Genomic DNA, 16032 nt, shown 5'->3' on the forward strand with positions numbered 1-16032 from the left:
TGCTAATCACTGGCGAAATGTACCTCGCCAGGATCTACATATACCGTGCGCTAAAAGGGCCACTGTGTTTCCTAATGGGTGCTGTGTGACTCTTAGTGAGGGAGAATTGTTTTCGCCCCCTCTCTTTCTCTGACCACATCCTCAACATGATGCTACTGGGATATGTGGAGGGGACTTGGGGGCTATTGTTTGTACTGCTGTCTGCTTCCCCTCCACATGTTGCGGCCGCCCCAGCCCAGTTTGGAAGCTAGGCTAAAGTTAGCATTAAAAGAGAGTAGCGCCTCAGTCACACAATCTACCATTGAACGGCGGTTTCCTGCTGTGGGAATGGGGTGTGTGGGGGGGGGTCTTGGGATTTGTTGAAGTAATGGCACTTTAATTGTCTGTGTGTGCGCGTTTGTTTATTTGTTCAAGGTGGAGATGTGGGTGTGAGTCAGGAGAAGATGGTGGTCCTGGAGTATTTCATTTGTGTTCATACATTACAAGCAATGTTGGAGGACAGATTTCTGTTCTGTTGAGTTGCAGACGTGTGTGTGTGTGTGTGTGTGTAGACCACATAGAGGGGGTCTGGTGGAGGGGATGTGGAGTCTGCTGTGAGGGGTACCCCCTATGAACCGCTATGAACAATGCCTCTTGTCCACCTATTCTCAGGCAGGCCCACCATTAGGCTAGTTCCAGGATCTCTTCTCGACCTTCTTGTAATAAATCTGAGACAGGCAGGTCATATCACCAGCCAACCCTGTTTGACCACATCATGACCCCTGGCCTGGATCAAGGTTTCAGCTCTTAGAGGAAAAATAAAAACGTTTTATTCTCATCTTTTCCCCTATTTTTTTGGAAAGCTGGGTAAAAATGCTATATGCAAACGAGAAAAAGAAAAGATGTACGACTAAATAATTATTATTTTGTATTATTCTTCTCCCTTATATGCAATGGAGTGTACTGTAACAATGGTCGCAATCCTCTGTCACTTTAATGCTGTATGTGCACATTGGTTGCTATGTGGGTGCCGTGGCAACAGGACTTGACAATGATGGGGACTAATGGTTGTCATTCTACAGCACAATTGTGTTCCCAGACTGCCTTATTCGTTCTGACCAATCACAAGAGCCCTTTCAAATCTGGGGCCGCAGGCACTGCCACGAGCTTACCAAACTCTGGTCAGACGAATATCGCTGTTTCATTTTCTTTCTTTATTAAAAATCTTTTTTTTTTTTTTTTTACAGTTGTCAGGAAGGATTTGGAGAGTGTAAATGTTCACATTTTCAATGTCTTTGTTGTTCTGTGCATCTGCTTCACCATTCAGAAAGTTGTTTCTTTCCATTATAGCCTGTTCATTTTAAAGAGCCGTATGATGCGACACTTGTAGCTGTCACTCTTGGCGCTTGGCTTATGCTTCATTGTCTTAATATTCCAAATAAAACTGTTAAGTGTAATCTACATTGGGCCGTGTTTGATTCCAGGTCTCTCATTCTTCTCTTTCTCACTGTGCCGCATTTTCTTACCTTTCACCATTCTCTCTACCTTAAATGAAAGGGATAATTCACTAAAATTACAGTGTGTTTGAATGTTTCCTAACCATTTTTAAAGTAGTCTAGTCAAGTTTACCTTCAAACTTAAATGAGGTTGACGACCCAGGCAGGATTTGGTATGTGGAGTCGGTTGGATATGAGTTAGCCTAGTGATCTGGGGACCCAGGGCCTACCAGTAGCTGACTGGAGATGCAAGCACGACCCTGGAGTTTAGTATTTGTTCCTTGAAATAAAGTATAAATAGCATGTGGGTTATCGGTTTCAAGTTAGCTAGCCGAGACTTATAAATAATTTTAGCTCGCCCAGAGGGAGAGAGGGTGAGCAAGCAAGCACAGGATGACAGGAAGCGTTCTGTAGGCTTGAACCTGTTAAAAAACAACAGAGCTCAATATATAATAAATACCTGAACATGCACAAAGCTCACAATCCCTCTCAACACACAGCATGTTCGAGAAGATAAGCTTGAGCAAGGTGCTGCACAGATTTGCTCAACTTGATCACATAAAGAGTGGTTATTTGGCATGTAAGGTGAATTTTAGATCAGAGATTCTGAGCAGCACCTTACTGCAGGCAGATCCCCATCAAATGTGCTGCTTGGACTCAAGCTCTGCTTTTATAACACTACCAATGCCAACATCAAGTTCACTTGTAAACCCGCCTCAGGCCCTTAAAAGCTTCAGCCTTCAGCCACAAATACCCCAAGGTGCTCAGGGAATTTCCAATAAGTTGTGGAATCCTGAGCTGGACCAAGACACCACTGGAATGAGTTGGGGATTCTCGCGGTGAGCTCTGGGCCAAACCCACAAGATCTCTAGACCTGCTAGGCTCTGACTCGGTTCAACCTGAGGCACCTCATCAGTAGAGAGTCTGAGTGTTAGCCTCCACAATATACACATGTATCTCTCTTGAGCACATTGAGCTTGAATAAGCAGTTATTGTTGGCAGCACCATCAAGGAAAAGTCAACTGGAGCGAATCATCAGAGTAGCCATTTTGTAAATGCCACAGTACATCAGAGGCCGGGTCTAGACTTGACAGTTTATGCAGCTTTTGTATTCTGAAAATGGAGTTATGATCATGGAATTCCGAACACGTCATGCGTCTACTGTTACATTTAAATGTGTCCACCGTGTCCGTTCCCGCGCTATATTCAAATGCCAGTATGCATACTACAAACGGTGGAATAGGCTAAATATGATGATAACAATAACAACTGATGGCAGTAGCTAACTACTGTAGCTAAGTAACCAGCTAACTTCTGTAGATCGCTAGCAAGCAACGCTAAAGGGATTGCAAACGAGTTAGCATAACGCTAGCCAAACAAAAAATATTATTTCTAAATATTAGCTAGCTGGCAAGCATTTATGAGGCCAGCAAACACGATCCCCACATGCTAGGAACATATTTCCTCCAATATCATAATGAAAAGGTTCCTCGGTTCCAAAACACAAGTTTTCTGGAGACTTGTGGGAGGAGTGCTGATGACGACGCCCACTGTATGCACTTTCGGTAGCCTGATTGCATCCAGACTGAGGAGAAATCCGCACACAATGCATCCCTGACCACCACTTGAAGTGGTCAGACAGATCTGAACACAATCAGACCACAAAGCGTTGTTTGTGCGTCTAGACCCGTCAAGCTTTGTATAGTGCATTCGGAAAGTATTCAGACCCCTTGACCTTTTCCACATTTTGTCACAGCCTTAATCTAAAATTGATTAAATAGTTTTTTCCCCTCAGCAATCTACACACCCCATAATGACAAGGCAAAAACAGTTTTTTTTACATTTTTGCGTCGCTGCACAGCTATTTTCAGGTCTCTCCAGAGATGTTCGATCTAGTTCAAGTCCGGGTTTTAGCTGGGCCACTCAAGGACATTTAGAGACTTGTCCCGAAGCCACTCCTGTGTTGTCTTAGCTGTGTGCTTTGGGTCGTTGTCCTGTTGGAAGGTGAACCTTTGCCCCAGTCTGAGGTTCTGAGCGCTCTGGATCAGATTTTCATCAAGGATCTCTCTGTACTTTGCACTGTTCATCTTTCCCTCGATCCTGACTAGTCTCCCAGTCCCTTTTGCTGAAAAACATCCCCACAGCATGATGCTGCCACCACCATGCTTCACTGTAGAGCTGGTGCCAGGATTCCTCCAGACGTGATGCTTGGCATTCAGGCTAGAGAGTTCAATCTTGGTTTCATCAGACCAGAGAATCTTGTTTCTCATGGTCTGAGTCCTTTAGGTGCCTTTTGGCAAACTCCAAGCGGGCTGTCGTGCCTTTTACTGAGGAGTGGCTTCCATCTGGCCACTACTATAAAGGCCTGATTGGTGGAGTGCTGCAGAGATCCTTCTGGAAAGTTTTCCCATCACCACAGAGGAACTCTGGAGCTCTGTCAGAGTGACCATCGTGTTCTTGGTCACCTCCCTGACCAAGGTCCTTCTCCCCCAATTGCTCAGTTTGGCCGGGCGGCCAGCTCTAGGTAGAGTCTTGATGGTTCCAAACTTCTTCCATTTTAAGAATGATGAAGGCCACTGTGTTCTTGCAGACCTTCAATGCTGCAGAAATGTTTTGGTACCCTTCCCCAGATCTGTGCCTCGACACAATCCTGTCTCGGAGCTCTACGGACAATTCCTTCGACCTCATGGCTTGGTATTTGCTCTGACATGCACTGTCAACTGTGGGCCCTTATATAGACAGGTGTGTGCCTTTCCAAATCATCTCCAATCAATTGAATTTACCAGAGGTGGACTCCAATCAAGTTGTAGACACATTTCAAGGATTATCAATGGAAACAGGATGCACCTGAGCTCAATTTCTATGCTCCTAGCAAAGGGTCTGAATACTTATGTAAATAAGGTATATATTCATTTTTTCTTGCTAAAATTTCTAAAAAAACTGTTCGTTTTGTCATTATGAGGTATTGTGTATAGATGAGGAAATTGTTTTATTTAATCAATTTTAGAATAAGGCTTTAACATAACAAAATGTGGAAAAGGTCAAGGGGACTGAATACTTTCCGAATGCACTGTATTCTGATAGCAGAAGTCGCATGTAAGTGTCAAGTGTAGACACGGCCAGAGGTGGTCTATTTCCCAATTTAGCTTGTAGCTTCTAATCTAATCGAGCTGCACTATAATAATAATAATAATAATAGATTTATTTTACATAGAGCGTTTCATTACACACGTAATCTCAGTCTCTTTAAAACAAAAAAACTAAATTAATCGTACTCTTACAGATTCTTGGGCGATGGCTTCCACAACTTCAGATGTTAATAATAAGATGGAGAGTGATGAAGTCTGTAGTCAGATATGAGGCAGTTCAGTCAGGCAGCATAGCTTGGACGAAGGGAGGGAGCATCGATGGTGTAGGGCAGAGAGAAAAAGGAACATCTAGACAGTTCAGGAGCTCTTCATCAGGGCACATTGTATCCGACTTTTGAGGTTCCTCCGTAGCTGCTCCTCCGGCCGTAGGTAGCTCGTCCTCCACTGCTGAAAGTGTAGCACCTACCTGGGTGATTTGCTCTTGCAGCTGGGACAGCGCAGAAAGCCCACCACACTTCAGATGTGGTCTGGAACAGTACCAATGAGCCTCCTCTGCAATTTCTGCACACTGTCTGCAATGCCCATCTATCGAAAGAAACTAGCAGGTGACACAAAAAGCTGTATGTCATGTCGAGGCAGCTTGTGCAGAAATTATTCGGTTGTGCAAACCCACAGTTTCATCAGCTGTCCGGTTGGCTGGTCTCAGTCGATCCTGCAGGTGAAGAAGCCGGATGTGGAGGTCCTGGGCTGGCGTGGTTATACGTGGTCTGCGGCTGTGAGGCTGGTTGAACGTTCTGCCAAATATTCTAAAACAACGTTGGAGGGGGCTTATGGTAGAGACATGAACATTTAAATTATCTGGAAACAGCTCTGGTGGACATTCCTGCAGTCAGCATGTCAAGTTCACACTCCCTCAAAACTTGAGACCTCTGTGGCATTGTGTTGTTTGACAAAACTGCACATTTTAGAGTGTCCTTTTATAGTCCCCAGCACAAGATGCACCTATGTAATGATCGTGCTGTTTATTCAGCTTCTTGATATGCCACATCTGTCAGGTGGATGGATTATCTTGGCAAAGGAGAAATGCGCACTAACATGGAGGTAAACAAATTTGTGCACAAAATTTGAGAGAAATAAGCTTTTTGTACATATGGAACAGTTCTGGGATCTTTTATTTACGTGTTGTGTTTACATTTTTGTTCAGTATATTTCTGTTCAGTAATGGACCCATGTAATTCCAGTTCAAATTGCGAGGGTGGTTTTGTTTATGTTATGCACTGTCTGTGCATTGGTATATTATTGTCTATAAAAGTGGATCCTCGTTGAAATTGTATTTTCCTTCCTTTTTAGACCACATAATAAAATGCTTCAAATGGTAGGCTAACTACTGAGTCCATGTCTCTCTCTCTCTCTCTCTCTCTCTCTCTCTCTTCTCTCTCTCTCTCTCTCTCTCTCTCTCGTGTGTGTGGAGACTTAAAGAAGAGTAAAAGTTAAGGCCTCAACATCTTGCTGAATTAATCTGAACTAACATCTATCTGAAATTGTCGCTGTCCATTTCGAAAGTGCTGAACGAATAGGCCTACCTCGTCGCACCTCGTTTGATTGCACTTGCTTATACTTAGATCTGATATACATTATGAATTCACTGAACATAAATGTAATAATGTTTGTGTATGGTTCAAAAGTGAATACTCGTTATTGAAGGAGAATGCGGTTCTTATCGAGTTACACAAATCCACAAGGAGTCAGTAGAAACCATATTTCTTTAAGCAAGTCAGCCAGATCAGCTATGGTTTATAAAAAGGCAGTAAATGAGGCTGAATTAACTGTTTCGCTGCCAGACGAGGCTCCGCTGATAGCCAGGTGCAGTGGTGGTTTGGGCCGTGGCGGTCATGACATTTGTGACCGACCGGCTCGATTCGGTCTCATGTAGCAACATTTGAATAGGTGTTTCTTACATTGGATAAAAGTAGAGACTCAGAGCTAGAAAATGGTATATCATACACTGCAGTTGAGGAACAATGGTAAAGTAAAACAATGAACCATAATCCAAATTCATAACTTTTCTACCCTGCATGAATCTGCAGGCAGCTAACCAACCAGGTTCAATGTTAGCTAGCTAGCTAACATTAGGCTATAACTAGCAATGCAAATGGATCTGAGATACGAATAATATTACTACACAGATCATACACATGACGTTAGCTAGCTAGCTAACAGTACACTTTAACTTGAAATAAAAACGACTTTCTGACAAAATTAGAAACGTATAATATCTGAAAATGTAGGATGGACGCTTCTCCCTCTCGGTCACGGATGCCATGGTTACCTTAGTTTGAAGATGTAATCCGGAGACAGGTGTTTTATACAACAGCCTTCTGTGTGTTCTCTTTTTGACTTCCTCTGCATATTTGCAATCAAACGCCAGAATCTCCTTAGCCATCATACTCTAATTCCACCGGGCATTCCACTGATTTCAAAACTGCATCAGTCCTCCAGAAAGTGGAGAGCAACACTTTTGCAGTTCTACTACGTGATATCTTTCAACAAAGCTGCTTTAGAAAAGATTACCTACACATACTTACCAGCTCATGTTATACACAGAAGTGTGCTACTGTACAGTGAGGGAAAAAAGTATTTGATCCCCTGCTGATTTTGTACATTTTCCACTGACAAAGAAATGATCAGTCTATAATTTTAATGGTAGGTTTATTTGAACAATGAGACAGAATAACAACAAAAAAATCCAGAAAAACTCATGTCAAAAATGTTATAAATTGATTTGCATTTTAATGAGGGAAATAAGTATTTGACCCCTCTGCAAAACATGACTTAGTACTTGGTGGCAAAACCCTTGTTGGCAATCACAGAGGTCAGACGTTTCTTGTAGTTGGCCACCAGGTTTGCACACATCTCAGGAGGGATTTTGTCCCACTCCTCTTTGCAGATCTTCTCCAAGTCATTAAGGTTTCGAGGCTGACGTCTTCAGCTCCCTCCACAGATTTTCTATGGGATTAAGGTCTGGAGACTGGCTAGGCCACTCCAGGACCTTAATGTGCTTCTTCTTGAGCCACTCCTTTGTTGCCTTGGCCGTGTGTTTTGAGTCATTGTCATGCTGGAATACCCATCCACAATGCATTTTCAATGCCCTGGCTGAGGGAAGGAGGTTCTCACCCAAGATTTGACGGTACATGGCCCCGTCCATCGTCCCTTTGATGCGGTGAAGTTGTCCTGTTCTCTTAGCAGAAAAAGACCCCCAAAGCATAATGTTTCCACCTCCATGTTTGACGGTGGGGATGGTGTTCTTGGGGTCATAGGCAGCATTCCTCCTCCTCCAAACACGGCGAGTTGAGTTGATGCCAAAGAGGTCCATTTTGGTCTCATCTGACCACAACACTTTCACCCAGTTCTCCTCTGAATCATTCAGATATTAATTGGCAAACTTCAGACGGGCATGTATATGTGCTTTCTTGAGCAGGGGGACCTTGCGGGTGCTGCAGGATTTCAGTCCTTCACGGCGTAGTGTGTTACCAATTATGGTCCCAGCTGCCTTGAGATCATTGACAAGATCGTCCCGTGTAGTTCTGGGCTGATTCCTCACCGTTCTCATGATCATTGCAACTCCACGAGGTGAGATCTTGCATGGAGCCCCAGGCCGATTGACAGTTCTTTTGTGGTTCTTCCATTTGCGAATAATCGCACCAACTGTTGTCACCTTCTCACCAAGCTGCTTGGCAATGGTCTTGTAGCCCATTCCAGCTTTGTGTAGGTCTACAATCTTGTCCCTGACATCCTTGGAGAGCTCTTTGGTCTTGGCCATGGTGGAGAGTGGAATCTGATTGATTGATTGCTTCTGTGGACAGGTGTCTGTTATACAGGTAACAAGCTGAGATTAGGAGCACTCCCTCTAAGAGTGTGCTCCTAATCTCAGCTCGTTACCTGTATAAAAGAGACCTGGGAGCCAGAAATCTTTCTGATTGAGAGGGGGTCAAATACTTATTTCCCTCATTAAAATGCAAATCAATTTATTACATTTTTGACATGAATTTTTCTGGATTTTTCTGTTGTTATTCTGTCTCTCACTGTTCAAATAAACCTACCATTAAAATTATAGACTGATCATTTCTTTGTCAGTGGGCAAACTTACAAAATCAGCAGGGGATCAAATACTTTTTCTCCCTCACTGTAGGCCTATGGGCTAGGCTACATGAGGTGTGTGACTATGATTTTTAAAAGTCGCAAATAAAAAGGTAAGCTCTGTTTCTTGCCTTACTGCACACAAGCTGGGCATCATTCACAATTGATAATACAGTGCCTTGCAAAAGTATTCATCCCCCTTGGCGTTTTTCCTATTTTGTTGCATTACAACCTGTAATTTAAATAGATTTTTATTTGGATTTCATATAATGGACATACACAAAATAGTCCAAATTGGTGAAGTGAAATGAAAAAAATAACTTGTTTCAAAAAATTCTCAAAAATAAATAACGGAAAAGTGGTGCGTGCATATGTATTCACCCCCTTTGCTATGAAGCCCCTAAATAAGATCTGGTGCAACCAATTACCTTCAGAAGTCACATAATTAGATAGAATGCACACAGGTGGACTTTATTTAAGGGTCACATGATCTGTCACATGATCTCAGTGTATATATACACATGTTCTGAAAGGCCCCAGAGGCTGCAACACCAATAAGCAAGGGGCACCACCAAGCAAGTGGCACCATGAAGACCAAGGAGCTCTCCAAACAGGTCAGTTACAAAGTTGTGGAGAAGTACAGATCAGGGTTGGGTTATAAAAAAATATCCGAAACTTTGAACATCCCACGGAGCACCATTTAAATCCATTATTATTGAGCTCAGGTGCATCCTGTTTCCATTGAACATCCTTGAGATGTTTCTACAACTTGATTGATTAATTCAATTGATTGGACATGATTTGGAAAGGCACACACCTGTCTATATAAGGTCCCACAGTTGACAGTGCATGTCAGAGCAAAAACCAAGCCATGAGGTCAAAGGAATTGTCCATAGAGCTCCGAGACATGATTGTGTTGAAGGCACAGATCTGGGGAAAGGTACCAAAACATTTCTGCAGCATAGAAGGTCCCCAAGAACACAGTGGCCTCCATCATTAAATGGAAGAAGTTTGGAACCACCAAGACTCTAACTAGAGCTAGCCGCCCGGCCAAACTGAGCAATCAGGGGAGAAGGGCCTTGGTCAGGGAGGTGACCAAGAACCCGATGTTCACTTTGACAGAGCTCCAGAGTTCCTCTGTGGAGATGGGAGAACCTTCCAGAAGGACAACCATCTCTGCAGCTCTCCACCAATCAGGCCTTTATGGTAAAGTGGCCATACGGAAGCCATTCCTCAGTAAAAGGCACATGACAGCCCGCTTAGAGTTTGCCAAAAGGCACCTAAAGGACTCTCAGACCATGAGAAACAAGATTCTCTGGTCTGATGAAACCAAGATTGAACTGGCACCATCCCTACGGTGAAGCATGGTGGTGTCAGCATCATGCTGTGGGGATGTTTTTCAGCGGCAGGGACTGAGAGACTAGTCAGGATCAAGGCAAAGATGAACGGAGCAAAGTACAGAGAGATCCTTGATGAAAACCTGATCCAGAGCGCTCAGGACCTCAGACTGGGGCGAAGGTTCACCTTCCAACAGGACAACGACCCTTACTTATGTAAATAAGATTTTTTTTTTTTTTTTTATCTTTAATACATCTGCAAAAATGTCCAAAAACCTGTTTTCGCTTTGTCATTATGGGGTATTGTGTGTAGATTGATGAGGAAAAAATCTATTTAATCCATTTTGGAATAAGGCAGTAATGTAACAAAATGTGGAAAAAATCAAAGGTCTGAATACTTTCTGAATGCACTGTATATATTAATATATATATATATATATATTTAACTCTGAATTGTTGGAAAATGACCCATAAGTAAGCATTTCACTGTTAGTCCACACCTGTTGTTTATGAAGCATATGACTTGTAGGTTTTTACTCCTAACTTACAGGAGGGTAGCTGTGTTGGAGAAAACAGTGTTTGAGAGCCATGCTGTAGTGTCTTTCTGAGTATACATTCCTATCAACTTTGTAGAATGGCGCTGAGGTATCTGATTCTGAGAGATGAACTGTGCTTCCATTAATGCCAAAAAAACGTCATAATCAAACACCTGCTTGTTGTTCCGAATCCTCACTCGCTCCTGATACACTTACGTTTTACATTTCTTTCACTTATCAAGCTCATAGCTCCACATTTCTCCACAAGTCCAGTGCTCAACACAGATACACACCACATGGCTCTCACATGTCATCTGCACGCAACCAGGCCTACAGTACTAGGAAGGAAAGAACAGAAGGGAGAGTGCTGCTGCTGCGTGCCTGTGTCTCCAGCGTTCGCTGCCGCCAAGTCTGTGGCGGCAAAGTGAGCGGTGACCTCCCGCTGACCTCATCCAGCCGCACACACACACACGCACACAGGCTCCCATCCATATTTCATACCAGAAATATATCCCCAGACAGTATTTTAGACACGCTCCAGAGATCACCTGCTCCCAGTGGCTGGGCTGAGGAGGCAGGGCCAGAAGCTGCGCCTCTCCTCTCTGAGCCAACCTGAAGCCCTGCAGCACGAGCGAGGAACAGGCCTATTGAATCGCACCGTTGTCACGTCTCCTCCCGTTGCTCCCCGCTCTGATTCGCCGGGCCACCGGTCTGAGCGCACCACCTCGGCAACACCAAAATGGAAACCCAACGCACCCTAATCACCTCCAGCGCACCTGCACCTCATCATCTCAACACCACCCCTATTTAGCCCTGGACTGTTCTGGATGATGTTGTGTGTGATTGTTAAGCTTCGTGTCGTTTACTCTGTCTTTGTTATTTCTCTTTCTCTTTGTTAAGTAAACCTTGACCTTGTTAATTCCTGCGTCTGCATCCTGCCTCTTCGTATACTCAGTATTCGTCACAACCGTCATCTGGAGAAAGAAGACAGTGCAGGGACTACAGGGATAGTAGCCTACGCATCCAAATGTAATTTGAAAAAGTGTTAGTGGTGAAAGATATTCAACAACTTTGTCTTTTATTTGGTGTGTAGATTTGAGTACTATCTTGATTTTCCCCCTAATTGAATCCTAATGCTCTTTATCTTTTCAATCATGCTTTAGTAAATCGAGCTACTGTATGCAATAACTTCGCTTAGTGATCCCTAGCCTGTTCATAGATGCTAGCTAACTCTATTCACGGTGGGGTTTGTTAAGAGCCCCGACGCTCGGTCTGAACGTTAACACATCGCTTGCAGTACAGTTTTGGAAACATAAGGACCTTAGCTTTCATATCAGCAAGAAATTATTTTAAAAAACTAAAGGTTAAATGACTACACACACCATTATAAGGTTAGGGTTAGGGTTCCCACACGGCCATATAGTATTTCCATGTTACAACGCTTGTTTACGGAAGACAGGCAGAAGACATAGGGACCACCTTTGCTAATTAGCTATGTAGCGTGCTCCGAACAACTGTGTGTACCGGATGAAAGGACTCTTATAATCTCCACCTGGCACAGCCAGAAGAGGTTTGTAGGCCTCCTTGCTCGCACACGCTTTTTCTGTTCTGCCCACAGATGTTCTATATGATTAAGGTCAGTGCTTTGTGACAGCCACTCCAATACCTTGACTTTGTTGTCCTTAAGCCATTTTGCCACAACTTTGGAAGTATGCTTGGGGTCATTGTCCATTTGGAAGACCCATTTGCGACCATGCTTTAACTTCCTGACTGATGTCTTGAGATGTTGCTTCAATATATCCACATATTTTTCCTTCCTTATGATGCCATCTATTTTGTGAAGTGCACCAGTCCTTCCTGCAGCAAAGCACCCCCACAGCATGATGCTGCCACCCCGTGCTTCACGGTTGGGATGGTGTTCTTCGGCTTGCAATGCACCCCCTTTTCCCTCCAAACATAACGATGGTCATTATGGCCAAACAGTTATATTTTTGTTTCATCAGACCAGAGGACATTTCTCCAAAAAGTATGATCTTTGTCCCCATGTGCAGTTGCAAACCGTAGTCTGGCTTTTTTATGGCGGTTTCGGAGCAGTGGCTTCTTCCTTGCTGAGCGCCCTTTCAGGTTATGTCGATATAGGACTCATTTTACTGTGAATATAGATACTTTTGCTGTTGTTCTGGGATTGATTTGCACTTTTCGCACCAAAGTACATTAATCTCTAGGAGACAGAACGTGTCTCCTTCCTGAGCGGTATGACGGTGTGGTCCCATGGTGTTTATACTTGCGTACTATTGTTTGTACAGATGAACGTGGTACCTTCAGGCGTTTGGAAATTGCTCCCAAGGAAAATTGCTCCCAAGGATGAACCAGACTTGTGGATGTCTTGGCTGATTTCTTTTGATTTTCCCATGATGTTACGCAAAGAGGCACTGAGTTTGAAGGTAGGCCTTGAAATACATCCACAGGTACACCTCCAATTGACTCAAATTATGACAATTAGTCTATCAGAAGCTTCTAAAGCCATGACATCATTTTCTGGTATTTTCCAAGCTGTTTAAAGGCACAGTCAACTTAGTGTATGTAAACTTCTGACCCACTGGAATTGTGATACAGTAAATGATAAGTGAAATAATCTGTCTGTAAAGAATTGTTGGAAAAATTACTTGTGTCATTGTCACGACTTCGGCCGAGGCTGCCTCCCCTCCTTGTTCGAGCAGGCTTCGGCGTTCGTCGTCACCGGCTTACTAACCACTGCCGCCCCAATCATCATCACAATTGTCTTGTCTTGTCAATCACACACACCTGGTTCCTATCCCCTAATTAGTCTGTGTATAAGTGTTCCCTCTGCCCCCTTGTCCTTGTGGGTGATTGTTATTTGTGAGAGTAGTGTAGCTCGGTGGAGCTACTCGTAACATATTGTTGCCAGGGTAGATTTCCCCCTGTGCCTATGTATTATTCGATGTCCGTTACAGTGTATTTGCCAGGGATGATAGTTTCCCCTGTGCCTGTTTCGTTGATCGCTATTTGAGCGCATTTGTATGTCTACGAAGGAATAAACTCTGTATTCGGTGATTACCCTCCTGCGCCTGACTCCTTTCCATCACAGTCATGCACAAAGTAGATGTCCTAACCGACTTGTCAAAACTATAGTTTGTTAACAAGACATTTGTGGAGTGGTTGAAAACTAGTTTTAATGACTCCAACTTAAGTGTATGTAAACTTCCCACTTCAACTGTACATTTGATTGATTGATGCCAGAAAAGTGTTGTAAAAGTGTTTAAAACAGTGTACAGTAAGTGAATATTTTGCATTTGTGGAATTATTTTTATGTGATGTGAAAGTAGATGTCAGCGTCTGGGTGAAGTGGGGAAACGGAATCAGGCGCAGGACACAGAACTGAGAGATAAATGGCTTTACTAGACTCAAAGTAAACCATAGCAAACCCTCCACGCAGGGAAGAGCAAAACAACAGCTCAACAGACGACGTAACAAAGAACAATCACGCACACACCCAGGAGGGAAAACAGAGGTAATATAGGGAAACTAATAAGCCTAATGTGTAACAGGTGTGAATAATAAAGACAGAACTAGTGAGACACAGAAACATCGATTGGTGGCAGCTAGTACTCCGGTGACGACGACCGCTGAAGCCTGCCCGAGCGAGGAGGAGGGGCAGCCTCGGCCGTATCCGTGACAGTACCGTATCCGTGACCGAGTACGCCGGTGCCCCCTCAATGTCCAATGGGGGCGGAGGAACCTCCCGCACCTCGGACTCCTGGAGCGGACCAGCTACCACCGGCCTGAGGAGAGACAAATGGAACGAGGGGTTAATACGGTAATCAGAGGGGAGATGTAACCTATAACAAACCTCGTTCAACCTCCTCAGGACTTTAAAGGGCCCCACAAACCGCCGACCCAGCTTCCGGCAGGGCAGGCGAAGGGGCAGGTTTCGGGTCGAGAGCCAGACACGGTCCCCCGGTGCATAAACCGGAGCCTCACTGCGGTGGCGGTCGGCACTCGCCTTCTGTCTCCTAATCGCCCTTCGCAGGCGTACATGGTCAGCGTTCCATGTTTCCTCCGAGCGCCGAAACCATTCATCCACCTCGATCTGGCTCTGTTGCCACGGTGCCAGGACCGGCTGGTAACCGAGTACACACTGAAAAGGAGACAGGTCAGTGGAGGAGTGGCGGAGGGAATTTTGTGCCATCTCTGCCCAGGGGATATAAACTGACCAATCCCCCTGCCGGTCCTGGCAATACGACCTCAGAAACCTACCCACATCCTGGTTACTCTCTCCACCTGCCCATTACTCTCAGGGTGAAAACCTGAGGTCAGGCTGACCGAGACCCCCAGATGGTCCATTAACGCCTTCTAGACCCTCGATGTGAACTGGGGACCCCGATCAGACACTATATCCTCAGGCACCCCGTAGTGCCGGAAGACATGTGTAAACAGGGCCTCTGCGGTCTGTAGGGCAGTAGGGAGACCGGGTAAAGGAATGAGACGACAGGACTTAGAAAACCGATCCACAACGACCAGGATCGTGGTGTTACCCTGTGACGGAGGAAGATCCGTAACAAAGTCCACCGATAGGTGTGACCACGGCCACTGTGGAACGGGGATAGGTTGTAATTTACCTCTGGGCAGGTGTCTAGGTGCCTTGCACTGGGCACACACCGAACAGGAAGAAACATAAACCCTCACGTCCTGAGCTAAGGTAGGCCACCAGTACTTCCCACTAAGACAGCGCACTGTCCGACCAATGCCAGGATGGCCAGAAGAGGGTGACGTGTGAGCCCAATAAATCAAACGATCGCGAACCTCGGACGGAACGTACGCACGACCCACTGGACACTGGGGGGGAGTGGGCTCCGTGCGTAATGCCCGCTCGATGTCCGCGTCAACCTACCATACTTCCGGTGCCACCAGACAAGAAGCCGGAAGTATGGGAGTAGGCTCCCTGGTCCGATCCTCTGAGTCATATAGCCAGGACAGAGCGTCTGCCTTAGCATTCTGGGAACCTGGTCTATATGATAGGGTGAACACAAAACGCGTGAAAAACATGGCCCACCTTGCCTGACGAGGATTCAGTCTCCTCGCTGCCCGAATGTACTCCAGATTGCGGTGGTCAGTCAAAATGAGAAAAGGGTGTTTAGCCCCCTCAAGCCAATGTCTCCACACCTTAAGAGCTTTCACAACAGCTAACAGCTCCCGATCCCCCACGTCATAGTTTTGCTCCGCCGGGCTGAGCTTCTTCGAGAAGAAAGCACAGGGGCGGAATTTGGGAGGCGTACCCGAGCGCTGAGACAGTACAACTCCTATCCCCGCCTCGGACAAGTCCACCTCGACTATGAATTGCAAGGAAGGATCCGGATGAGCCAGCAAGGGAGCCGTGGTGAACAGCGCCTTCAGCTGACCAAAAGCCCTGTTCGCCTCAGCTGACCACTGCAGGCGC

This window comes from Coregonus clupeaformis, chromosome 37 (assembly GCF_020615455.1).
Source record: "Coregonus clupeaformis isolate EN_2021a chromosome 37, ASM2061545v1, whole genome shotgun sequence".
NCBI classification, from domain to species: domain Eukaryota; kingdom Metazoa; phylum Chordata; class Actinopteri; order Salmoniformes; family Salmonidae; genus Coregonus; species Coregonus clupeaformis.